At 42.8% G+C, this 26,183-nt stretch overlaps 1 protein-coding gene across 1 annotated transcript in view; it reads right to left on the bottom strand.

Moving 5' to 3' along the window:
• Positions 1 to 271: 271 nt before the first annotated feature.
• The window catches only part of LOC126564295 (mediator of RNA polymerase II transcription subunit 17), a 46,561-nt gene continuing 20,649 nt past the window's right edge, over positions 272 to 26,183 (bottom strand). The window contains exon 4 of the mRNA XM_050221296.1: positions 272 to 282. The gene's annotated coding sequence lies outside the window, so the exon portion shown is untranslated. The remainder of the gene's footprint in view (positions 283 to 26,183) is intronic.

Raw genomic sequence — 26,183 nt, forward strand, 5'->3', positions numbered from 1 at the left:
GCGCAATTTTATCGGTTTTTTAGGTAACGGGAACTTCACCTTTACAGTAGGATAAAGTCGTTTTTCCTCCCATTTCCTTGTTTCGTGACGTTGCTAAACACGGCTACTACCGTGCACAGGATGTACACCCCTTTTTATGCCGAATCGTTTGTGGTTTAAGGATGAGATACGTGACCGGAATGGAAAAGTTGTACAGGAAAAGTGTGCTTCCCATTTCTTACCTCTTTCGTACTACAGGTTTTTAGCTCAAAGGACTTTAGCAACAAACGTTCGTTGACTGTGCTGAACGCTTCCAATGATAACTGATAATAAATGAGATTATTTTCCATCGTCACCAGCTGCAGCTGCTGACCAAAGGGGAAATGAAACTAGCTGTGGAAAAACGCTCAAACTCAGCTCAGGGATGTTTCCGTTACATGGTGATGCCAAACCAGCCCTATCGTCTCGAACGATGTTGCGTCCCGTTATAAATGACACTTTTCAATCTTACCGCCACGTTCTTAATGTTTATTGTTATGATTTTAATTTGATTCCTTGCTTTTTATGAGTCGTTAAGATAATAGAACTTGATTGGAAGCCCAGTCAAGGTGGCTCGTTGGAAAACTTAACCCCAACAGTCCAGTCCTGTTTTCCAATGGATCCCAGGTTTGAGGATAATCGTGGTAAGCGTTTTTCTTAATGAGTACACAGAAACGGAATCGGATTTACTATCATTCCCCCCGTACCATTTCAGGTTCGGTACGGGACGAAAGTCAGAGTAGCTACCGTACCGAACATAAAGTGTAGCTCATCTCGTAAATGGTTGTTTATAAAGCTGTCTCAAATCAGTTTCGGGTTAATCGTAATGATGTTGCCGGTGTGCTGCTGCTACCTGGAAAATGACACTTAAATAACCCAGCTCGACAAACACCAACCCAAATAGAAACCCTCACTCCGTCGTTTGCCGGACATCTGGACGGTTTGGATTCACTATAATCTATATAATGTTGCACACTTTCCTACGCCAGCACTCGAGTGTTTCGGGTTCGGTATCAAACTCATCACCAACTTTTGCGATACTGCGATCGATTCACTGTAACTGTAGTTCTGTGGGCTATTTAAACAGCTTCAGCTCGAACGTCAATGGTGTTCCGAATTCCTTTTTTTGTTTATCCTGGATCTCCCTCAGTAATCAAACTTAGCACCTCAGGCTTTTATGGGCACAGATTAGCTTTAATGAGATAAATTTATGCGACGCTCTAGAATCCCTTTTCCTAAGGGCACTGATTTTCATTCATCCCGATCTTTTTTCGTATGGAGACGCCTGGTGCTCGACTCAATGGAGACGCCTGGTGCTTTACCATGGGAGGCGTATGCTAGTTTTCGCTATTTGTCCTTTTTGTAATACGACGTTTTCTGCAAATAATATTCATTTAATAATTATCAAACTTTGTTTGCAGCACTTGTGACACGGGTCTTCCATCGGCACGGTTGGTATCGAATGGATCTTCACCCCCCCCTGCGGCAATTACACTCTACCAGGCTGGCGTGGAACCGGAAAGAAGCTTTCAGAATTGAGATTTTCCATTATTCAAATTGCAAAACCTTCACCCATAACTTAATCTCTACCCATAATCCATGCTCACACAAACCGATCGAAATTAACAGACACTCGAAGCGTAACCGACACAACGCAGACGATAGCTAAGAAATGAGTTTCACCGCAAAGCTTCGGTTGCGTCTGCATGCAATACCAAAGTCAACCGAAGCGTGACCCGTTTTAAGACAAGTATAAGGACTCACACTTGCTTGCTGCCTTACTTTTCGCTGTAGTGTTGTGCTGTTGTGAAAGCTAATGCTTTGCGGTATGCATGCGCGCCCACACTTCCTACACTTCGGTCTGACGGATAAATGTCTTCTTTAAATGGCACGGTGTTTCTAGAGCTGATTTAGTTTAGCCTGCTGCTCGCAAAATTTCATCACTTACAAACAACAAAAAATGGTAGACTTCTACGAAGTAAGAGAGTCAACCATGTTCGTACGATAAATAGCAGAAGGATGGAACTCAAGTGCACCGTTTTCTCATGACAAGCAGCACTGCAAATAGTTTGAACTCCGTATTCGATAAGTCAAAGTAAACGAACACATCCGTGAGACACACAAAAACCAAAGGAACCGTGCCAGAAATCGTCCCCAGCATCTGCAGCACCCGGCAAGACAGAGAAGGAAATTGTGCACCGTTCCGGATTTGTGGAAAGTTTCTACTACCCCCAGAAAACCGGAAGTACCAAGAGCAACGTCTGGATTCGCCGCCGACCGGAAGGATGCAGCGAATAAAATATTCGCCCCGTCTATGTTTTACAAGTTTTTCCTCCTTTAAGCGAACGTACTCACATACACTTACACACATTTACATGGAAAACCGTGCCGGTAATCCGTCCATTTCACAGCAGTGTCGGGCTTTTCTGTTTCAACACACCACAACGGAACAGTTGACGGGTGGTGAAAAACGTCGAAATGTGGCCATGCATCAGTGCGGATCGAAGTTGGCACGTAACCGCTTCCAAGAACTTATACGGCAACACACTCACAGCTAGACAGGCAGCGCCGTACACGTTGGTGTGGAACGTTAGTTAGAGTAAGCTGTGTTTTCCAGACGTGATAATTTATCGTTGACGATAGCAGCTGCATGGCTTGGTGCACTGGTGTAGTAAGTTTTGCTTCATTACTTTTCGCATGAAATGCAATGGTATTTAGCACAAATCCTGCATGGTATGGCAACGTACCCAGAGACAGTTTGATTAATTATAATTATATCGTAAGCTAAAGAAATACTAGAACAAAATTAAATAAACCATTTTAAAACTGGAAGTACAGAAGTTGTCACAAGGCACAGAAATCGTAGTTAAACTTTTTTTAACATATGATTGCATTTTTACTGGCCTACAGGCCATCAAGTGAACCTCCAGTTAAAAAGCTGCTCAGTTGAAGTCAAACTATAGATTGTGATAGATTATTTTAATAATAAAGTATTCATGAAGTAGCAAGGTCAATAGATAAGAAGAATCATATGTTGGCTGCTAAATAAGTTTCTGGCCTAGGCCACAAGAAGTGTTGCCAGATGCAATCTGATATTTTTGTTCGAAAGCTTAAAATTTTGGACCATATTCACACTCACAACGTTTTGAGTTACGATCCTCATTTGTGAGGTTTCCCATGACTTGAGCATACAAGTTTTGCCAAAACAAATGGAATTGACCCGTGAGCATTTTTTTGCGATCATTTTTCATAACTTTTGACGTGGACTATCACGACAAGACTGCTTTGAAAAGCTCAAATCTTTGTATGGTGATGAGGCACCATCATATAGCACTGTTAAAAACTGACTCGCTCAATGACGAATTTCGAGAAGGTGCCTGAGAAACATTGATGCTGTTAAAGATCTAATTATACAAGATTGTCATGTAACATATCGTGAGATAGAAGTATCTTTAGGCATTTCTTCCACCAACATAAACACTATTTTACACAACCAGCTGGCCTTAAAAAAATTGTTGTCGTTGGATTCCGCACATGTTGACAATCGCTCAAAAAAGGCTCGTGTCAATTGGTCAAAGGAAATGTTAAAAAAATACGATCATGTTGCTTCAAAAGATGTTGATAAGATCGTCACAGGTGATGGTTCTTCGATCTATACGTATGAGCCCGAAACAAAACAACAATCAATCCGTGTGGGTCTTCAACCTCGAGCCAAATCCAACAAAAGATATCCATGGAAAAAGCACTTTGAAGCAAAATGTCGCCTGTTTCTTCGGCAAAACTGATCATGTGGCGTCTGTTCCGCTTGAAGAACGTAGGACGATCAATTCTGAATGGTACACCACAATTTATTTGCCAGAATTCTTCGAAGAAATTCGAAAAAGAACAACAGAAGACGCATCATTCTTCACTATGACAATGCGAGCTCTCACACATCGACTCAAATCATCGCTCGTTTGACCGTTCAGAACGTCGAATCCGCCCTATGTCCCTGACTTGACACCCAATGACTTCTTTTCATTTCCGAAAATCAAGAAAAAAGATCCGTGGTCAACGACTTTTGTCCCCAAGAAAATGCTGTTGAAGCGTTCAAAAACCACGTTTTGGAGGTATATTAATCAGAGTGGAAAAAGTGCTTCGACAATTGGTTTGAACGCATGCAAAACTGTGTGAATCATGCTGTAGAACACTTTGAAAAAGAATAAAACAATTTTTAATGATGAATAATTGCATTTTCATTATGAGGCCACAACTAAAAATAGCAGCCTACGTATTGGGTCCGCTGGTATTATTTCTTTACTTTAAGTACGACGACTTGCGCCGTGTCGTCAGGTCCACAGGAAAATAAAAGATTTTATTATTTTAAGTTTTTTTTTATATACTTGTGGCATGTTTTTATTTTAAAAAGTTTAGCCGCAACCATGCGGCCTGACTAGATACACACAACATGGCTGTAATCTCTTTTTATGTTTGGCTGTGGTTTGGGCGTTGAGCGTTCTCCACGAAGAAATCAGTGCTTCGACAATGTCGAAGCCACTCTCGACACCTTGTTTCGCTTAGAGCAGCATCTTCGAAAACATTCACAAGTTTTCGATGCGCCTCAGCAGTCGTTTTCTTGAATTGATACAGTACCAGTAACACCTCCCGCATGTGGTACATACTCGGCTCAAAACAAGACATTTTTTAAGAAAAAATAACTTTTACTCGGACAACATAATCACTTATTTGTTAACATAGTCTCTAGGTAAGATCTGTTTATCATAATATTTCTTGATAAGATCTGTGATGGTTAGTGGTTTGTTAGTAAAGGAGAAAAAAGGATAATTATTACCTAAAAGATGGGATAATTTTTGGAATATCTGATTACTTATGAGATCAAAAAATAAGCTTGAACTCTACTAACAGAATTAAGCATAAATAGCGGGTTGGGCTTTCTCTCAATCTACTTTGAGAGGATTTGTGTTCTAAAACTACTTTCACCAAATCGAGACTAAGAAATGTCTAGTCGCCTATCCTAAGAACATTTCTCGATTATAGTATCTCTGTTCTACTACTTTATTCTTAGAATCACTCCTATTCCATCGGCTGTCGCTTGATAAGTGGTGAGTGATCGGCGCATCCGATCACCCACCCTCGCTTACTAAGATAGGCTGAACCCTATTTTTTCTCACGAAGATTGGCACATCCGATCACTGTGTCCTAACTCCTCACTACTACTTAAGTTTACTTTTCCTCCCTTACCACAAGTTGATGTCAGACAAGGTAGCGACAGGGTGAGCGACGCTTAGAACCGTGGAATCTGACAAACAGATGTCGCCGCGATCAGCATCAAAAGAAAATTCATCGATCGTTAAAGGCTTTGGCAAACAATTGAAATAAACAATACATACTTGTATGTATGAACGATCCGTCACAAGAATCTTTATGTATCCGATCAAAAAAAGGTATAAACAATACATACTTGTATGTATGAACGATCCGTCACAAGAATCTTTATGTATCCGATCAAAAAAAGTTATATGTTTCATCTGAGCTCAACTCAGTACTATTCTCGATAACAACATGTCATACTAAGAATTGTATTGAAGCCTAACGAACTCACCCTTTGAAAAAAACAAAAAAACATTCCATTATCCTTCGTCACTCACTTACCTCCCATTATTCATACACCATACACTCACACGAATTCTTGCCTACGCAAGCAGACGACAAAAATGTTTCATGCTTCTTTTTGGGGTATTTTTCCCCCGTGTACCAAACCGACTGGAAAAGGATGTTTGCCGGTGCAAGATAAATTATTTTCATTTATTTCCTGCTGATTTATACGGCGGTATAAATATAAACAAAAACTCCCTTTGCGCTCGGTGAGCATTTTATGATTTTAAGAGTACGCGAATCGAGAAACATCTGGCAATCACTTCTTGATCTTTTTTTTTTTTTTGTGTGTTTTTTGGCTCGTTAAGCTTATCAACCCTTTTTGATGGGCACACTAGTATTGCCGTGCCGTGCGTGTATGTGTGTACATATGGGTAAGTGCATATAATGTATCCTCGTACTGCATCAGTGTGGTTTGCTCTGATTTTTCCCACAGAAATCTACTGCAAATTGAGGGACCACTGGCGATGGTTAGCAAAACCGGTGAATGAATGTATGGAAAAACCCCCCATTACGCAGGGGTAAACAGAGAACCCACACATGGAAGAAGCAATGGAATAGCAATAACATCGAGCTCGAACCCAAAAATACACATTACACGCAGGAAAACCTTCAAACAAAAGCGGGCACGTGATTTATTGTAATGTGCGGTATTTTTAACGTTCGTTAATAGGATGGAAGCGAGCAGTGGAGTAGCGAGGAAAAAGTCAACCAAAAAAAAAAACACTCAAACATAAACGAAACGATATCGAAAGAGAACTTTGGTGGACAGCAACAAAAAAAAAGGAAACGATTCAGTCGATTCACCATCCTCCGCAATGGGCCACCGAATGGGCAAACAGTGAGAATTAACATCCAAAAACTGTTCGTGTTCGGCGTACTGGTACGAATCTAACGAGGGACGAAAAGTGTTGTGTGGACCATTTAATGGTTCGTGGGGCGGTTTTATTTTCATGTTTTGATTCCATTGACTCGCACCGGGTCCCTTTAGCCTCCGCACAAACAGCGGGATATTATTTTCAATGAAAACATGACCATTTTTCTCCACAGCTCCAACCGCGGACGCTGTGCCAAAACGTACACACAAAACAAAAATTCATGAAAATCTCTGCCTCATTTCTCTTGGTGACAGAACACTGTGTGGTATGATGATATGGAGTTAAAAACGTCGAAAGTATGGGTTTTTGCTCTACACTTTTGCCCTATTGTGCAGCGGATTTGCATTGCATAATGCAACTGAAAATGAATGAAATTTGAGTTAAATTCAACGGAAGCTTACCAAGTGCTCTTTAACTGTGCCACACCGTGAAACCTCTCCGTGGTCAGCTCAAGCAAACCGACAAAGTAAGATTATCTCATGCGCTTGAAAACGCTTCAGAATCGGAAAACTGTCATCCCTTCCCACATACGAATTCAATGCTCAGTTTGAAGTGTGTAAAAGTCCGCGTGTGATTGTGCACGCAAATGGGCGTTGTGTGTAAAGCATTATCATACAGCGGGATAATTTATTCAATCAAACCTGACACTTGCCAGGCCTGTGGTAGATTGAAATTTAATTCTCAGTTGCATAAATTAACATACACGAGGATCAACACGTAACCTGGCGCATACCACTTCAAAGGTTACCCACGGTTACGTAGGAAATTTGAAACGGCACACCCTTCGCCTTATCAAATGTCAATAATCAAAGCGCCCAACTGAGCCCGGGTCTAGTAATAGTCCTCGGTAAGCAAGCTGCCAACTGTAGTTACATGCTCCCTGTTTTCTGCTCCCAGTTCTACATGCTTGTCTGCCTGTCAAAAGATGCTTTTCGTGGAAATCATTTGTCGCAACACTGTCCTCAGGAAGTGTCCCCGGCTCGGGCCTGGAACTTCCTCGGTCCCCATGGACGGAAATGAGACGCTCGAAACGTTCACAAGCATCACAAAACAGTAACGACATCTTGCACACGGTAACAGTAACAGGCCGGACATCACACCTCGGCCGTTACCACTACTACCGCCCACTTCACAAAGGACACAAACTGGCTTACGGGTTCCTTAAGGAATTACACGAACAAAAGGCAGAAAGGCTGAAGCCATCAACCACTCTCGAAGCTAGTGCTCCGTTCCCCCGGCTCATGTTAATGTCGGTTGGACAATTAACGTCAAAATTATCCCTGTAAATATATATGACAGAAACGGAACGGTGACATCTTGATGGCGGCCTCAAACCCGTACCTAGCCTCGCCTGGCTGGTGATGGGAACCGGTGGCACTCGGCCGAGGGATCCGTTTCACCGTCATCATCATCATCAGCATCGTCGTCATCGTTGGTAGTTCTGTGAACAGACACTAGGCACACGCGAGCTGAATGTGCGTCATCAGTATGGTGGACGGTAGATAAACAGTGCCGGTAATCCACCGAGGCAAAAACGTCGGTGGCGACGCACCCCACGGTAATGAAGACGATGATAGCCCGGATGATGCGGATGTTAATGCCAGCACCCGCGTAAGACACACAACCGTTATCCGTTAAGAGATTTAAGGAAAGCGTTGCAAGCGAACGAGACGAGAGCGTGAGAGCCCAACCAACCAACCAACCGGCGAATGAACGCCAAGATTGGTACGTTCATATTAATTAAGTGTACACTCCTGGAAGGGAAAATTATCCTCTTCATGTAATGCAAGTTATTTGCTTCATGGCGCAACCCACAAAACACATTGTTCCGCGTGTTCGGACGGTCCGGATCCGTTCTTACCTTGTTGCGCTGGGAGCGACCGAGCGCATGGCACAGGGATAAGTGATAATAATTTCATTTGCAGTCGTTTTAGAGGTATATTTCTGCATCAGGAACTTTTTGTCACTAAGCTGCCCGGCGGGGCATGCCCCTCACTCGTTCCCTCTGTCGCTGCTTTATCCTTCGCTCATTCTTCCATTAGAACACTAATTGTGAATCATCATCACCAGGGAGGTGCATGAGGTTTTGGGGCGGATTGCTTTAGTTAGCGTCCAGGGTTTCTTCACAATTTCAATTCCACCAACTTACGATGAAACGAAACTTCCGTCCGCAGCTAAAACGGACACACCAATGGGGAGCAATTTTCGGTTGGAGCCTTTCCGGAAAAAAAGCTACTTATAGGTAAATTCGAAACAATTTACACCTAATTGTGTGTCGCTTTTGATGAGAGCATAATTTTAGCAAACCGGCCAACTTCAAGCTGTTGGCAGGTACATCTCGCTTTCGCTATCTCTCGCTCAGCACCGCTCGTAGCTGCAGCGTATTTTAAACAAATTATAAAGTTGATAATGGAAGTGAGAAAGTACGGCAAAAGATGAATACTGCCCCATCAACAATCAAGCCATGCTGCTCAACAAACTGTGTAACACAGTAAGTTACAATCGTTGTCCGTTCCCTTTTTGCGATACCTTCGCCCCTTTTGCCTGCCATCGGTCCGAACCGCCATCCTGTGTTATCGGTCACGATCAGGTACAAGAACGACGGATCGCTTACGGGCTAAATAACTTCCTCCTGCACCTGGGAAGATAAAGCAGAAAAGTAAAATCTCACACCACCTGCACCGTCCCATCCGTGTTCACTATTTACTTCTGCTGCTGACACTAGCACGGTGACAAAAGCGTCGCTCCCGGTTGGAACATGGATCACGGACAGGGCGAAAAAAAAGTTGCACGTTATAAAATTAATTAAAATTCCTCACAGAAAGCTTCATGCTAGGTTAGCGTCGTCTGGTGCCGATGATGGCGATGATGGAACTTCATAAAAGATCGCAACTTTTAACAGGTCAGCCATGGCGACCATAAAGTGGTCGATAGTAGCCACACGTCCTAACTACAGAGTCAGGTTGCCTGGATGAAGAGGTTTTTCCTCTTTTTTTTCTCACACACCTTCTGCACTAAAATGGCGGAAAATAAAGTCTTATCACATGCAATAAACAACACCACAATCGCCAGTTATGCGAGCAAAACTGCTCGTCCCCATTTTATTTTCACTGCTTTTTTCAAAACATAATTATCCTTCCCTTTTTTTAGTTGTTTATGTAAAATGTGTTCACTTTCTTAGTAGCACGCTCTCGCTCTCACGCTCACGCCCCTGGCACAGCAGAATTGGAGAACAATGAAACGAATAATTAAAATCAGAAATCATTAACTTCACCCTCGCCCATCGGGAAGGCGCTGCTTCAAGAGCACTTGACAGCGAAGCGATGATAACGCACACTGGCAGAAATCAAAAAGCCTCCCGTTTTGCGCCAACCGTCTCGGAAGACACGCGACATCCTTACCGGGTGTTGAAGGTTGAAAAAAACAACAACATTAATGATCCACGCGATTGGGTAAAATAACCTTCCTTCGAGCGGCTCGTTGGAACCTTGAATAAGGCCAAACAGAAAGAGTTTTTTTCTTCTCTTTCTCTCTCACTCACTCTTGTACAAAGCAGTGCAGATGGTGGAAGACTAACAGCACACACCAGGAAAGTTGACGATAATGATGCCGGTAAGGAGGATTATTATTATTTTCCGTTCGGTTCGTGTCATCATCGTGATCGGGAATTTGCAATGTGTCGACGAGCCTGAGCGGAGATTTTTGCAGGTTATGTGTCCTACTTCACTATTTAATCCACGGTAGAAATCAAGAGTTTTCAAGCATTTCCCTAAACGAGGGATCCTTATTTCACTTACGGATCTTTTTTCTTCTTCTGGATAGGTTTTATTTTCCTTTTTAAAGTAAATCTTTTCAAAAGTTAAAGATTTGATAGGATTTGATTTGCTTAAGATTAATTTACGACAGAACCATTCAATGAGGATTTTATCATGCACATCACCAAAAATTACCCGAACAGCGTTCCTAAAAGCTAACAATAAATAATATACTAACTGCAAGTAATATGTTTCGCGCGAGCTCGATTTTGGATGTTTTTGCTGCCAGGTATGGTTCTGATGTTGTCCTTTCTATGTCCGCTAAGGGGTTAGCTCCTCTATGGAGCATCGTCATGCCGTGGACACTATCAACTGGCTCCCAAGAAAACCTCCTTTGTTGCAGATACTTTGTTCGGCTCGCGGTCCCACCATCGGCAGAACGCACGAGTCCGAAAGCCACTACAACTTTGTAAAGCTACAGCAGCATCTAACTCACGCATTTCGCCAGCCAAAAATGCTGCCATTGGAGAATTTTTGAGCATTTTTGTATAAGGTAATCTTAGCTGTTTAATGCCTCGACGGATTTCAGTGCTTCGACAGCTCTGAGGCTATCAGTAAATAAAAAAATACTGGTCCGCAGGATTCGTCAGTCTCAAACAGAAGTTAAGTAACGAAAAGTCAGTCAGTCACGAACAGAAGTTTAGGCACAAAAAGACAGTCATAATGGAAAGTCCGGAATAGGCAGTCGCTGGGTAAAAGCCGTAAATACGTAATTAGGAATAAACCGAAGCAGATGAACCTCGTGATCATCCCAAACAAAGTGTTATGTGTTTCTATGAAAGAAATAAAGAGTGCTAAATATCACAGTGTCAATGGTGGTGTTTAGTGCTGCCTCGAACTACTTCAGGGCCACTCAGCACGGGTATGTCCCCAAGCGTTCGACTTCCACCAATCTGATTGAGTTTATCAGTACCTGCCACAGGACCATCGATACAGGCCTTCAAATCGAAGCGATTCATACGGACATCAAGGCAGCTTTTGACAATGTTCCGCATTCGTTGCTGCTCGCCAAGCTTCAGGTTCTAGGTCTTCCGGGACAAATGCTGAACTGGATGCGGTCCTACCTCCTACTCTTCACACGACCGTTCGTATCGTGTGATGCGGAGATGCGGGACCAAACCTCTCGACAAATCAGCGGATCTTCAGGAGTGCCACAAAGGAGCAACCTTGGCCCGCTTCTCTTCCTGATATTCTTGAACTACGTCACACTTGTGTTTCCTGCTGATAGCCACCTGCATTACGCGGATGATGCTAAATTGTACCTTCCGATACGCAACCAGGAAGATCAGTGGCGTCTCCAGAATGTTCTCAGTGCGTTCCAGTCCTGGTGTTGTACGAATGACTTGGATAAGTGCGTTGTGGTTACGTTGGCCAGATAGCCCTTAATCCCTTAATCTGCACGTATGCCATCAACGACACTTCCATTGTCCGTAAAAGCTGCGTCAGGGATCTAGGAATGCTTCTTAACGATAAGTTGAGCTTCCACGACAAGCTAGAGGACATCGTCACTAAGGGCAGTCAGCTAGTTGGCGTTCTGAAGAAGCTTGCGCGCGATCTTGCCGAGCCGATTGCCGTTAAGATGCTGTACTACTCCTTAGTTCGGTCGGTGGTGGAATACTCATCCGTGGTGTGGTGGCCCATATCGGCACGCTCGTTGGCTCGCCTGGAATCCATCCAGCGTAATTTTACACGGTTTGCGCTGCGTGATTGGAGTGTCCAGACGGACTACAATGGACGTTGCGCGTTACTTGGCTTGGAGTCGCTGAAACAACGGAATGGTAACGCGTAGAGACTTTTTATCGCAGGTTTACTTGACAATCGCATTGACTCGCCTGCGCTGCTCTCTGCTATCAACATTTACGCCCCGGCAAGATCGCCCCGGTGCTAGATCACTTCTTGACGTAGGGTACGACGTGTACACATTTTGGCCTCTGATCCATTCCTTGTCATGTGCCGTTAATTGAACGCCTTGTGTGATCGTTTTGAACCAGACCTGTCGCGCTCTGCGTTCCTTAATAGTATACGTACAGTTCGGCTTATTACTTGTTGAATGTAAAAATGTAAATGTTATTACACAAGGTCATCCATGCTGGAACTCAGACACTAACTTAGCTACTTATTTACCGATTAAATTCATTAATTACATACTTACTTACTAACTTCTTTTTGTTTCCCTAAAAAGCATAAATTGTAGTTGACAAACATCTAAAAATTGTGTCAAAATCTTTAATGTTTTTACTTCTATCAGATTAAACTCTGTACATGTCATTTAGATTTCCATGCACTTCCCTGAAATGTTAGTAATAATGTTCTGAATTTCTTTTTTACTTAACTATTCCTGAATTAAAATAGCTGTTCTTTCAGCCATGAACTTTCAGCAGAGCAACAATCAAGCATCATGTTTTTCCAAGTTTAACGTTCGTTATTTCCGTGCAGATGTTTTTTTTTTTTTACACCCTCCCAGGCATTAACACCAATGACAAGCGGTAGAATTCCTGCAACCATCAAATCAAACCATGTACACGGAAACCAACTTGATGGGGCCACGGTACATAGAGATCTTCGTCTGGGGAAATTTATTTTTTCGTTTATATTTTTTCAAGCACCTTGTTGTTTTTTATACCTTTCCCTTCAAACTGCACTGCATTCCTCTTCGTACCGACAACTCAAACCATCAGTTGATCTTTCTCCACCGAAAACACACTTTCTTCCTTAACTCCTCAGTTCCTTTGCCCAGTGGGACCGTTCCAGACTGAAGATGGCTGGAAAATGCGAAAGCTTGTACTTCATAGTTTTGCTTCACGCGCTGCTGAAATCCTTTTTTTGGGCTTGCTGCCGTGTCATGCGACCCTGCCCGGGGTCGTGCCTACCGGTCCGAGCGTATGGTCGTTGCTCAGTGTGCGGAAAACCCAAAGAAAAGACCACCACAACTCGCCCGTTCTGGGCGTACCCGCTGGGATGAGTAACGCTTTCAGAAGACTTAAGCGTTGAAAAGGACCTGAACCTGAAACAGAAACTAGAAGAAAATGTTTCCCATGCCACGTTTCCCATGGACGAAGGCTCACGAGCCCGGAAAACGCCAAAACTAAGACCTTCCGGTACCGATTGGATGGTTTGGAAGCGTTTGCAAAGTTTTCCTTCCGGTTTCTTTTTTCTTATTTTTTTTTTTGCTCTCGGGTTTCCAAGCTCTTTTTTGCCTACCTCGCCCTCATCTAAAAGTGAGCATTCAAAAACGAATACCAACCGGCACGTTTGAGCCGTCGCAAACGAAATGAGATGGATTCCGAGTGAAAGTTTTTCCCCCAAATGAATGAACGAGTTCCGGAAAGCAGAGTTGTGTTACGGCAGGAAGTGCTAAGCAAAACGTGGACAGGCAGGCGTGGCATGGGTGGGCAAAAAATTTCACGCACGTTCCGGCATTGCTTTGGCAAAGGTCTGTTGTTCGTTGCCTTACTTCACAGAGCGTCCTGACCGGCGAGGCGTAAACCTTAACGGCGATACATCTTTTCGACTTTTCCTTTTTTTCCCTCCCACTCTCTCTCTCTCTCTCACTCATTCTCTCTTTTGGAACACAGTGACAATAGAAGCCGTTCTGATGGAGGTCCACATGCTGGTGCGTCGTGAAATTGGTCGACAGAATTCTAGCCTGCGTTGACGTGGTCGGAAACATTCCGCTAAGGAAGTTGAACCAGTAAATGAAGTGATCGGATTATTAGCTTTTCAAACCCAATACAAACGATACAGGCGGCTCTACGTTCGCGTCGACCAGCCCAAATGGTGCAAAAATTCTTGATTCCTACCATTTGCTTCCTGTTTTTTTTTTCTTCCACTTGCTTTAACTTCTACCAGCAGCATTTGTTTGTCGTAAGTTTTTGCCTCCAAAAGCCTAGTCGAGGTTCACTGTTTTTGTTGCCTTTTTCATCGCACAAGCAAACTGAAATGCCAGCACTGAACTGTGTCACTTCATGAATGATCATAGGGAAAAGTTACATGATAAGCTTGGCTCTAGGGTGAATTCCTTTTTTTTTTTTTGGTTTCTCGCCACCAACACTCCCTGGAAGCAGGAAATAGCGCAGGATCTTAGACAAATCACGCTGCCTAAAAGTTTCCGCAGTTCGAGGTAAAGTTTGTAGTTGAAGTTTATTATTCACTAGCAGAGGCCCAGGCCGACGCAGTTGTTACACGATCGAGATGATGCGCGTTTATTAAATCGAAAAAGTTATAATAAAAGGTTACGGTTGAATGGGGTGCTTGGTTTTAGCACCCTCATTTCCTCGATGATTCATCGGTAAGGAGACGCCGTTTGGTGTTTTGCATATTTTAAATCAAGCGAGCGATCGATTTACCGTATGATAAAGCAATAAAATTTAATCTTGATTAGAAACAGCACACCTAGAAGTACCATTTGCATATTCGAGTAGCTCTAGGGTATACAATGAAAAACACGGATAGATTGGAAATACCTGAGATGCTCTTCATGAGAAGTTTTTAATTGAGCTATACTCATAGCTTAGCAGCATTTCTACGGTTAGAAAAAGAGTGATTTATTCATATACCGCCAATGGACCAAAAACTATATGCCGATCGGTACACTTTATTCTAAATAGTGTGTTAAGATTCTAATTCTGCTTCGTCTTGGCCTAACGACATTCTAGGTCACGTCGCCGGGCATCGAATGACTTACTAGACTTGCCGATACCACGTAGTTAGATAGTCAAACCTCACTATGGGGGGGAAACGATCCACAAGGGATTTGAGCCAAGGTCCTGCCGAGTAAAGACCGGCGTCGCTGTCACCTACTTCATCAGGCTGCTCCCATGGCCTATGATTCCTTATGCATTAAAGCATGCGCAAAAAAAATTGCAGAGATCTTACATCAGGTTTGCTGATCAACAATTATTTGGTGATCTACCTTGCTTGATTACGAGTAAATGCGTTAGCTGCTGGGTTTTAACTCTATCGAAGACCGTGCCTCACACATCCTGACCCTATTTGTCCTGATACCTCTTTTTCAATTGTTTAGAAGCTCTTTCATCACATACTTTCATTCCATTTTAGATTCCTAACAATTCATCATTTTTTATCATCCTTAGGTTACCGCTTCCTTTAGGCTTGTGTAAAAACTATCACCACCATATTTTTACCAGTGGACATAAGAATTACTTGCAGACGAAATCTTAAAAGTCTTAGTATTTGCATTAGCCTCTGCGACTGGGAATCTATGATGTTCTCAGCAAATTAGGCTTACCAAGATCCGAAAAGCTGTTTTTTTTTTCATAAAGGACGGCCAGGCCGTATTGCTACCGAAAAGCTGTTAATAGGAACCGAATTATCCAACCACTACACATTGAAGAATGGCGTCCCACAAGGTGTCATTCTCTCTCCCACCCTTTTCCAGATTAGCATGGAATCCCTGTTTTTCTCTATTCCTACAGAAATCCAAGCATTCCTTTAAGTAGACGATATTATCCTGGCCTTGTCTTCTCGTTCCGCTTGCGAGTCCCGTAAACTCCTGCAAACAGGGGTTGACGGGATTCGGCAGTGGTCGAGAGGGTCGGGTTATGAAATATCCCACACTAAATCTAAAATCCTTCACATTTGTAAACACACTCCTTGTACAAATCGACGACCGATCAAATACAACAACACACAAATACCCAACGCACGGACTGCCGACATACTCGACGTAACCTGCGACACTCGTCTTTCCTTTATTCCTCACTCTATCAGGGTTAAGAAGGAATCAAACAACCAGCTAAACCTGTTCCAGATGGTCGGAACCGGCAAAGCTCGGGCCTCCCGTATAACACAAAACCGTATCATCAATGCCTGGCTCTTACTACTCCCAAACTACTCTACGGCATCGAGATTGTTTCACGCGAACGAGCAACCTTCGAGAAGAGAGTAGTACCTATTTACCACACAGCCATCCGCTATGCCACTGGTGCATTTGTCACCAGTCCGATCAACTCCCTCCTCTGCGAAAGCGGCCTCCTTCCTATGGAACATATCATCACCAACCGACTAGTGGAAGCTACTGCTCGGATCCTTGAAAAAGGACTCGACGTAACTGCACTCATCACTAGAGCAAACGCAGAACTACAGACACTCACCAACCAACAACTACCATCGATCATCCAATCCACCCGCCGAAGAATTCGTCCCTGGTATCTCCCTACACCTGCCATAGACTGGGAACTTAAAAACTCTCTCCGGGGAACCGGAAAAAGCAGCCACATCGCCAATAGTACCTTTACTCACTTATTTTAGACTAAATACAAACATTTTCATCATATCTTTACAGACGGCTCCATTTATCTGGACTCAGCCGGCTGTGGGATCCATTCCACCACGGACAACTGCGCCATCAAACTTCCTAATTACACCTCCATCATTTCCGCCAAAGCAATAGCAATTCAACTAGCCGCCGACGAAGGACTACAGACTGACCGACCGAACGTCATCTTCAGCGACAGTGTCAGTGTTCTGGCTGCCCTGGTACACGGCACCTCACAATCGTTTTCTGTTGAATTCCGGGTCATTCCGGAATCAACGGAAACGAGAAAGCCGACCAATTTGCCAACGATAGTCAGCCCCATCTTGACGAACCATACAACACCCTTTCACGCCGTGATGCCATCCGCTTCACCAACACCATCATCTCCTAACACTGGAACTCCACATGGCACAACGTAGACCTCAGCAACAAACTCCGTCCTATCAACAGCACAACACCTCTTCATGGGAAGGTATCGAATCCAGCCACATCCAACGAGTCCTTTCCCGCCTTCGTATAGGTTATACCCGCCTTACGCACTCCTACCTCCTAGAAAAATCCAGTCCTCCACTCTGCAGCTTCTGTGGTGTTGACATCACCGTCCGCCACATCCTCAACGATTGCCATGGATACACGACACACCGAGCCACCTGTGAACTAGAAACCAATTTAACGACAATCCTATAACCCGACAAACTCCAGCAGAACCGCCTCATTAGAATTTTACGCATCAGTAATTTATTTAAAGAAATTTAAGCAATAGTTTAAACTTAATCAATAACCTATGCCATAATCGCAATAGTTTTCCATAATATTTAAGCCACATATACGATAGTTTTGTATTAGATTAAACCATTTTTTTATACAGTAGAGAGGTGAATGTAGTCTCTAAGAGTCAAAGCCTCTATAAATAAACGAAAAAAAAACATCCGAATAGCTGTTCATGTTGGTTCAGAAAACCTAACCCATAAAGTCTTTTTTGGGCATCCACATTAAGAAAGACGTTGTGGTAGATTCAAATTTTGATACAGTAATTCAATTCCGTAGGAGTAATTCATTTCCAATAGTCCGGTACCAAGTAAAACGCTAGCAACGACTATTCCGAATATGATGGGAATTTCGTGAAGTCCCATCCGAGCCTTTCTCTTCTTCTCAGGACTGAGGGTGTCCTCGTCAGGGTGATAGCTGACCAAGACTTCTTGAAGTTTTAATGCATGAATGAGCGTCCTCCAGAAAGGTCGGTACACTTGATTGCCAGACGGTGACATTGTACCGTGAGGGTTATCGAGGTCTACTGCCATAGGTCGAGTCTATGCGGCAGATGTAACACCATATGAGCAAATAATTAAATAAATGGACAAAGCATGCCCTCATTGACATTGAAAGTCATGGTCATGATTCTTCTACAAGAAATATTCAAAGCACTTTTTCAGCAGATCGCAAAACGATTGTAGCGCCCCATAATTAAATTTGTAAGGACGTTAATCATTTGATATTTTAGGGCATTTAACATATAATTATATTTATTTACTCCTTAATTTAACTGTGTCCAAATTAGCCTAAACCTAACCTCAAAAACGGAATAAACGGAATCTACTTCTGGTGTTTGTCGCACAAAAGCCGTTGAGAGAACAGATCGAGCTCAACCGTTGCATCGTGGTCTAGTCCTGTGGCGGTGATGGCAGTATTGCCATCACTGTCGCTATAATATTTTATACGCGCGTATCACACTATAATTATATGTACATAATTATATATTGTACCACTTTTGAGGTGCGCTTGGGAGAGCTCCAACGATGGTCTGTCTTTTATAACATAAACTGTGCTATGGGATCGATATTTATTATTATTTTTACTAACTCAGGGAAGACAATATGTTAACTGGTATGGCAAAGTTATTGATAATCATTTTGTTAAATTGATTTTTACTTATTTTATTCTAAAAATAATAAAAAATTTAAAACTCTTCAACACATAACGATGTTTCTACAACATGCAAGAAGCAAAACCCATTTTGTTCCTAACTAAGCGCTAAAAACTTCACTTCTATACATCAGATCCGACGAGTTCCAAATAAACGGCCAATTAAAATTAAAAATAGCTTAAAGGATTTTGTAATGATTTCCAAACATTGCCCATTTTAATTTTCCTAACTGGTAACCATTAGTATCATCCCTTGTTATGCTTTTAAAAATTTCATTCCATACCTCCGCTAGGTTTCTATTAGCAAAAGAAAAAAAAATGCAGCCCCACTTTAATAAACATTGCTACCAACAATTAGTACCGCTTGTAATCCTTTTAAAAACGGCAAACCATTCGAAACGCGTAAAAGAAACTTACTCTCAAGAAACACTTCATCCCAGCTTCATCTTACTCAAGCCAAACTCGGCGAAACCATCAATGCTACCTGCCGCTTTGCTTGTATGGTAATTCTCGTTTTTTATTTCTCACCCTTTCAATTTTATTGGTAAAAAAACGAGAGGAAGAAAAAAAAACGAACCCAGCTAGCTAATCCATTTCGATTAAACATTAATGTTAAACCCCTTTTTAAATTCCACTTTTTGAGTCCTTTTTTTTTTTGAAAAGGTATTGCTAAAAAGGTAACAAATAAATTGTGCCTCACCGGGGTCGTATAAAACCACCCCAAAAATTTGGCTCGGCAGTTCGTAACGTTTCGTAATTGTAATTAAATTATTTGCCCATAGTAGGGGCCTCTTTAGATCCATCTCGCATGGCGCACAAAGGCGAGCGGAATGAAAAGAATGAGCAGCACAAAGAGGAGGAAAAATGGTGGAAAAAATTACTACAAAGACGAACTCTCACATCGACTGACCGGCGCATCGGGGTCGGATGGGTATGATAATTTTCAATTATAGCTAACCCTTAAAATCTTTTAACCGTAAGCCATCGTCCTAAGTGACGCTGCAATAAAACTGATCACCTTCAAAACGCTGCCAGTTTCTACCTGTGAATCCGCTCCGGTTAAAAACGACCACTTGCCAAACTCCCGGATACCACGGTCAGGTCCGATCTTATCAGCTATGCATTGGATTACGAAATTGGATCCGTAGATATGACCAACGTTCGCATTAGTTTGCTTGCTGCGTGGGAAGTCGCTTTTGAGTCGAACAGAATTGACTCGGCGGAACACCACCCACCGCCACCAGCCCACCACCCACAGGTAAAATGCCGTGAAATGGAAAAATTATGCAGAAAAGGTAGAAAACGTCCGATGGGCATCAGTGAAATGCAAAAGTAAGCACATCCTTCCCGGTGCCGGTTCTGGCGGAACGCACCGACGTACCAACCGAGGGTCGGTTGTAATCTGTTGTGCCACGTTCGAGTATCGTTCCCTGTGTCACGCAACCATCATGGTCGGGACTGTGATTTGTTGGCCCTCGTCAGGATCGCTTCAGAGACTTCGAAAAGAAAGTGGCAAACAATCTTTTTCTCGTCCATCCATCCATCCATCCATCCATCCGGCCCAGTCAGAACCGTACTGAGAATGCCAAATGGTACACTCTTATTCATCGGGACGAGCGAAAAAAAAAGCGCAAATCATGCCAACGAAGTCTTTCTCAAAGTACACCCACATATACACACAGAGAAGCACCAATACTCTTTCATATTCGCATTTCCCCCAACCAGACAGTAGAATGCCAAAGCAAATGAGAAAAGTTGCATATCTCATGATAAAAGTAGTAATCTGTTCTATCTCACCGGCAGAATGTGGGCGAGCCATCAAGTCGGAAAGCTGACGCTGCAACGGGAACTAGGTACGCAGCATTCAAAACCCATCCAACCCACCCCACGTACCCTTGGAAGCTTAATTTTTCACCGATCACTCAGATTATGTCTCCTTTCTGATTCCCTTTTGCCGGTTTGGCACCGTTTCTGCGCTTGCTTGGTGAGAAAAAACAAAAAAGTTTCTTTATTTGTTCCTCGCACCTCTCGCGGTACACGATTATCGTGCGCTTTTCAGTTTCAGCGCTACTGCACTTTTGCAGCTCCATTTTCTTCGAAATGGGTCGCAAGAGCGAAGGGCGTGCACGCCTAGAAGCATAATTTTGACACGTAATTTTTCATTTTTAATACGATTTTTATTGAACCCAACTCAAACTCAAACAAACCGGCGACTCGGTCAGAAGTGGTACTCGAAAGCGGTTAAATAAGGAACCAAGAGAATGGTAAAACGGCGTGGAAGGGTACAAGAGAGGGGCAAATGGAACGTATCGGGGGAATGAAATGCACAAACACAAAAAAGGGGAAGAACTCAAAACTCATAATATGATGCTTCGCTTCTGCCTGAAGCTCTGGTAGCGTAAGTAAATGAGATGTGGCGGTATTTAAAGAAGGATGCAGCGTACGTTCCGAAACAGTGCAAAAAATTTGAAACTCCTTGCACACTCACAAAACTTTTTCTCCCGGCGGAATGCAGAGGAACAAATTTTAATACAACAAACCAAAACAAGCAAACAAAAAAAAAACTTAAGCTCCAAAAATCGTTACACTCGAGGATGAGCAGAACTTTTGCTAGTTTTATTTTACGCTAGTCCTTACGGGTCAGACGGGAAGCTGCCGACGACTGGCAGATATTCACCACTAAATCCTCCAGATATCCGGATTGTCTGTTTCAGGCAAAAAGCGAGAGAGAGGAAAAATGCAGACGAACAGCCAGCGAAAGGATTAGCTAGATTGGGGTGAAATGAACGGAAGATGAGTTGAGCTTTTTTGTGTGTATGTACACCAGGTTTCTCTTTATTCGTCTCGCTCTTAAAATCGTCACTTCACAGTAGGAAAGTGGTTGTTTACTGGTTGGTTAGGAGAGGTTTAATGTTTGTTGCCAAAGTTATGAAACTATTAAATGGTTTGGTAAAATATTCCCTAACTGTGCAGACGAGTATCAAACTGCAGTTTTTGCAGTGTAATAGATTAAGCTTTCCAAACAGAACAGAAGCAAAGAGGGCTTTTGTTTCTTTTTAATGACTACAAGCAGCATGTAGGACTATGAACTGCAAGTTTTCAAAATATCCAATTGCAAAAAGCCAAATTGTTGAACACTCTAAACTCTAATCATCTCGCATATTTCGTGCTCGCACAGTAAGTTATCTCTCTGATTTAAAAAAAAAACTAGTCAATTACAGGGCTGCGCAACAAAACTCCGTGGTATATCTTAACATCAGGTTGTACGGTTTTCCGAAAAACATATTCAAATTTCACCGGCTATTTGAAAATACGTGAAGTGAGATCTGGTCGATCGGAAACTTGCTGTCGTAGTAATAAAGACTCGATCGCCTCTGGCTACTGTAGGATGCACGATACTGTAATGAAGAGATCAGGCTTACCATTCCAACGTATATTAGTCATTAAATCTTAGCCCTCAGCACGCATGAAACGATCTCTGGCAGGAAACGATAGTGCAAAGATAACACGCATTCCTGCATGCTCCAATGTTTTGCCTTGTTTAGGTGCTCTATTTTACAGCTGCTGGTCGGCTGAACAAGCAAATTTCATAATGTCAGTGTATGCATCAGCACGCGACTTGCGCTTGATGGGCTCTTTGAATATTTAAAGCTGAGGAAAATTTCAAACGATGAAATTGATGCGAAACTGTCTAATATTGCAAAAATATAATTTCCGTATTCATCTCCATTTCCCCACTTAGGTAGTTTGTGTATGCGCCAGGTTCTCAAAAAGCGATTTCAAAGCGACAAAATTTTTACAAGCATTCATGAGAACCCTAAATTTTGATCCTCAATTTTACAACTTCGATCACGGCAGTGCTGCTGCGTAAGTCGTCCGGAGGAATGGATCAATGAGTTGTCTCCTCTTCGCGTGCATAACCTGAAGGCGGCATATATTACAACAATGACGCAAAGTAATTCTCACGAATTTCGGCTTCGGTTCCATAATTGCCTGGTGCTGATATCGTCCGTGCATGTTCACGACGCGGTGCTTTTAAGATAGAGTAGAGTAGAGGATCGGGGCGGCCCGGTGGTGCATGTGACAGCGAAATAGAGATACATTGTAGTCAAACAGATGGTAGGTGCTGTTGAAGGCCGATAGAGCCCTGATAAAGGGGACGTTCGAGCCGTAGAGAGTGTGGCGGGATGGGATGTATAGAGGAGGTCTATCGCGAAGGCGACGAGAAGGGGCGTAAAGCGGGATAGCGGACAGGAGAGACGGGACATATAGTTCATTTGACAGGAGTCCTGCAATGAAGCTAGCACGGATATAGAAATGTCTTACTTCCAAGGGCTCAAGTGAACAGGATAGGGAGGAAGAGCCAGATGATAACCGGTAAGGAAGCGCCGAATAGCTACAGTCTTGCCATCGCGATTGAGCCCGGAGGAGACCAGACCACAGCTGCGTATTCCAGGGAAGATCGAACACAACAACAGTAGAGGGACTTCAGATAGAGGGGGTCACAGATTTTGCACGACAGCCTAACAATCAAGCCCAGTGATTTGTTAGCTTTACTGATAACATAATCAGATAACATACAAAAAAGGAATCTAGGAAGTTTTGCAGGGTACAACAATCAGCGGGCAAAGACACAGGAAGAAAAATCTTGAGATCATCCGCGTAGAGCAGGAATCCCTCGGAAGGGAGGATAGAGGTACAGTCGTTAGCAAATAAGGTAAATAGAAGACGACTAAGGACACAACCTTGGGGAATTCCAGAAGAGCCTACGAAGTAGTCGGACAAGCACTAGGACACTTTGACTCTATACACTCTGTTACAAAGGTAGGACGAAAACCAGGACAGTAACCGACCTCTGATCCCGAGTCTTTCGAGTTTGGAAAGCAACAGGTTGAGGGGTACACTGTCGAAGGCAGCACTAAAATCAGTGTACAGAATGTCGGTTTTCTCGTCTGGATTCCAAGTTAGAGAGAGCAGAAGAAACAAGACACATAAGGTTGGAGAAGGTTGTGCTTTTGGGAATAAATCCGAGTTGTCGAGGGGATAGCTGGCCAACAATGACAGAAAGGATGGAAGTGAGAATAACAGATTCAAGGATTTTGGAAATAGGGGAGAGCAGGGATATACCCCGGTAGTTGAAGTATAATATTGATGTGTTAATTCGGAGAATCATTGTAGATATCATGAATGGCGGAGCAACTACACATCCAAGTAGGTTTAAAGTCTACTCTAGTCTGTGGCGTCGGGCTTTCCCACACAATTTGTATGGAGCAAACAATTAACATCCAAGTAGGGGCAAAAACTACTCTTTGCCCATTGCAAAATTTGTAGAGCGATAACATCTTTCCGTTTGATCCACAGTTAAGCAGATAAGGTCGTATTCAATAATTATAGCTTAAGTCAATCCAATATCCAGATCTTTTTGGCGAATGCATAAGCGCCACCATTTAAATATCAGTTAGGGCCTACAACACTTTCCCTGTTCGCGTAGATGGTCCAAAAGGACAGTGGGATCGTGTGGGATCAGTAACAAGCAGTTTAATCACTCAAATTTACCAAAGATAAAATTGGTTTTTGCCTCGTAAATCTCCAATCCGATGATGACTATGTCATCAAGGTATGCAGCAATCTAAATTGACCTACATAAGATACTTTCAAAGCATCTACTTGCAAGTCTCTAGCGAAAGATTCAAGAAAAAACCGACATATGCGTCTCCCTGTCACTGCATGTTGTTATGCGTGAGAATTGTACCGTGGTACTGTAAATAATATCACATGCAGTCGTTTGATAAGTCATGCCAACCATATAATGGTTTACTGGACTTCATTGATACCCCTTATTTGAATAGTGAGTCCTCACAATGGAGGAACGGTGTGGATGGGATCAGATCAGAGATCCTGTTGCATAAATCCTGGCGCCGCTGTCACCTCTAGCTTGCATACATTTAGTTTTAGTAGAGAATTACGAAGTTTATCTAATTTAACATAAACATATTAATGACAATACGCTGGAGAGCCGTCACACTCAAATATGCACAAAATAAAAATAAATATATTTATGTAATGCGATCCCAAATCTACCTTTTCAACGAAGTTCATCATTATCATTCTGTTTGCGATGCGTCTTAATGAGATTTCAAATTTTCCTACGCTTTCCAAACCGTAAGCGCACTATTTATGCATGTCCGGGCACGTAATCTGAAGCGCAGATAATTCCTAAAAGGATGTTACGCATTTCGAAAAAAAAAACAAACTTTCCTCCCTTTTCCCCGCCCAACGTGTAAACGTTTTGCCAGCCGTTGAAGAGAAGAGCTTCTACCACCGAAAACTGCAAGCAACGTCATAGCAACGCCGATCCGATGCTGAAGCGTGAAGCAATAACTAACGGTACAACTTTCCTTTTTTTCCGTTTGTATTCCATGGTACAATCTGTAGCAAATGTAATAAAAACTCCATCCTTAGCGTTGGTCAACGGAATGCAACATACACATGCAGTATGCAAAACGGATGTTCTTCATCATTGCTAGCCCTAATCTCGGAAAGGGCACCATGTATGTGGTGTGCTGTGTATTTGTGCGCATTAGGAGCAGGCACGATAAAGTTTAAACAATCAACGTCCGTCCGCACACATTCTAACCTCCAACTCCGTTGACCGATGGACCCCGGACTGGTAGAACCTTTAGACGCGTTAGGTGCGACAGTTACGACCGGCACCATCATCATCGTACGTTACCTTCGTGAGGGCGAAACGAGTTTTCCAACGCAATGGATAAAATATTTATAATGATCATTCGTCTGTCGTCCGGCCAACCGGTGGTGAAAGTTTTGTCCCGATAAACTTCTCGTTTCCCGGCACGGTAACAGCATACACTCGAAAACAATGCAAACGGAAAGGAACGTGAGAGATACTTTATTTTACCAAACGATGGAAGCACATCATTGGTGTATTATTTTAACTACTTCGAGCCACTTATACGTATCGTTCTCCTATCGGTATAGTAGTATGATGTTCAGGATTGTCAAATAATGCCGCACCGTAGATGTATGTCTGGTGAATGTTCGCTGAAAACCTCGCGAAGCCCCATATAAATCCATTATGGGCCGTATGTAAAGGAATTAAAAATGGGCGTTTACACAGGATGCTTCAGTGCTGCAGATGCCCATCAAGTGGTCAGCTATCAACTAGAGAGTTAAAGCATTGGTCTTCATGATCTTGTTTTATTTATTTTAGATGCAAAAGTCTGCATTATTGTAGCATTAAAATACCGTTCAAGGGTTGTTGAGTTTTCAGCTCTCAAAAGTAACTACAGGAATGAAAAACCTTACACATGTTCCGCGTCACACACTGTACCGGTGCTGTACCGTGAGTGATTACAACCAGTCAACCCGTGCTGTAAGTTAACATCTGAAGGCGCTGCGCCCCACTATAGTCAGTGATCGTCACGAAATCGTCCACTGCATCGACAGGATACCCAACCAGCATTACTTACAGCCACTAAAATATGGCTTCTCTGCAGTATTTTCTGCAATTTTAAGTAACCTGCTGCTAGTAGTAGTTGTTGTTGTAGTAGGTAGGATTGCCACCGTACTAACTCTCGTAAACCACGCCAAGCTGTG

Source organism: Anopheles maculipalpis, chromosome 3RL, assembly GCF_943734695.1.
Source record: "Anopheles maculipalpis chromosome 3RL, idAnoMacuDA_375_x, whole genome shotgun sequence".
NCBI classification, from domain to species: domain Eukaryota; kingdom Metazoa; phylum Arthropoda; class Insecta; order Diptera; family Culicidae; genus Anopheles; species Anopheles maculipalpis.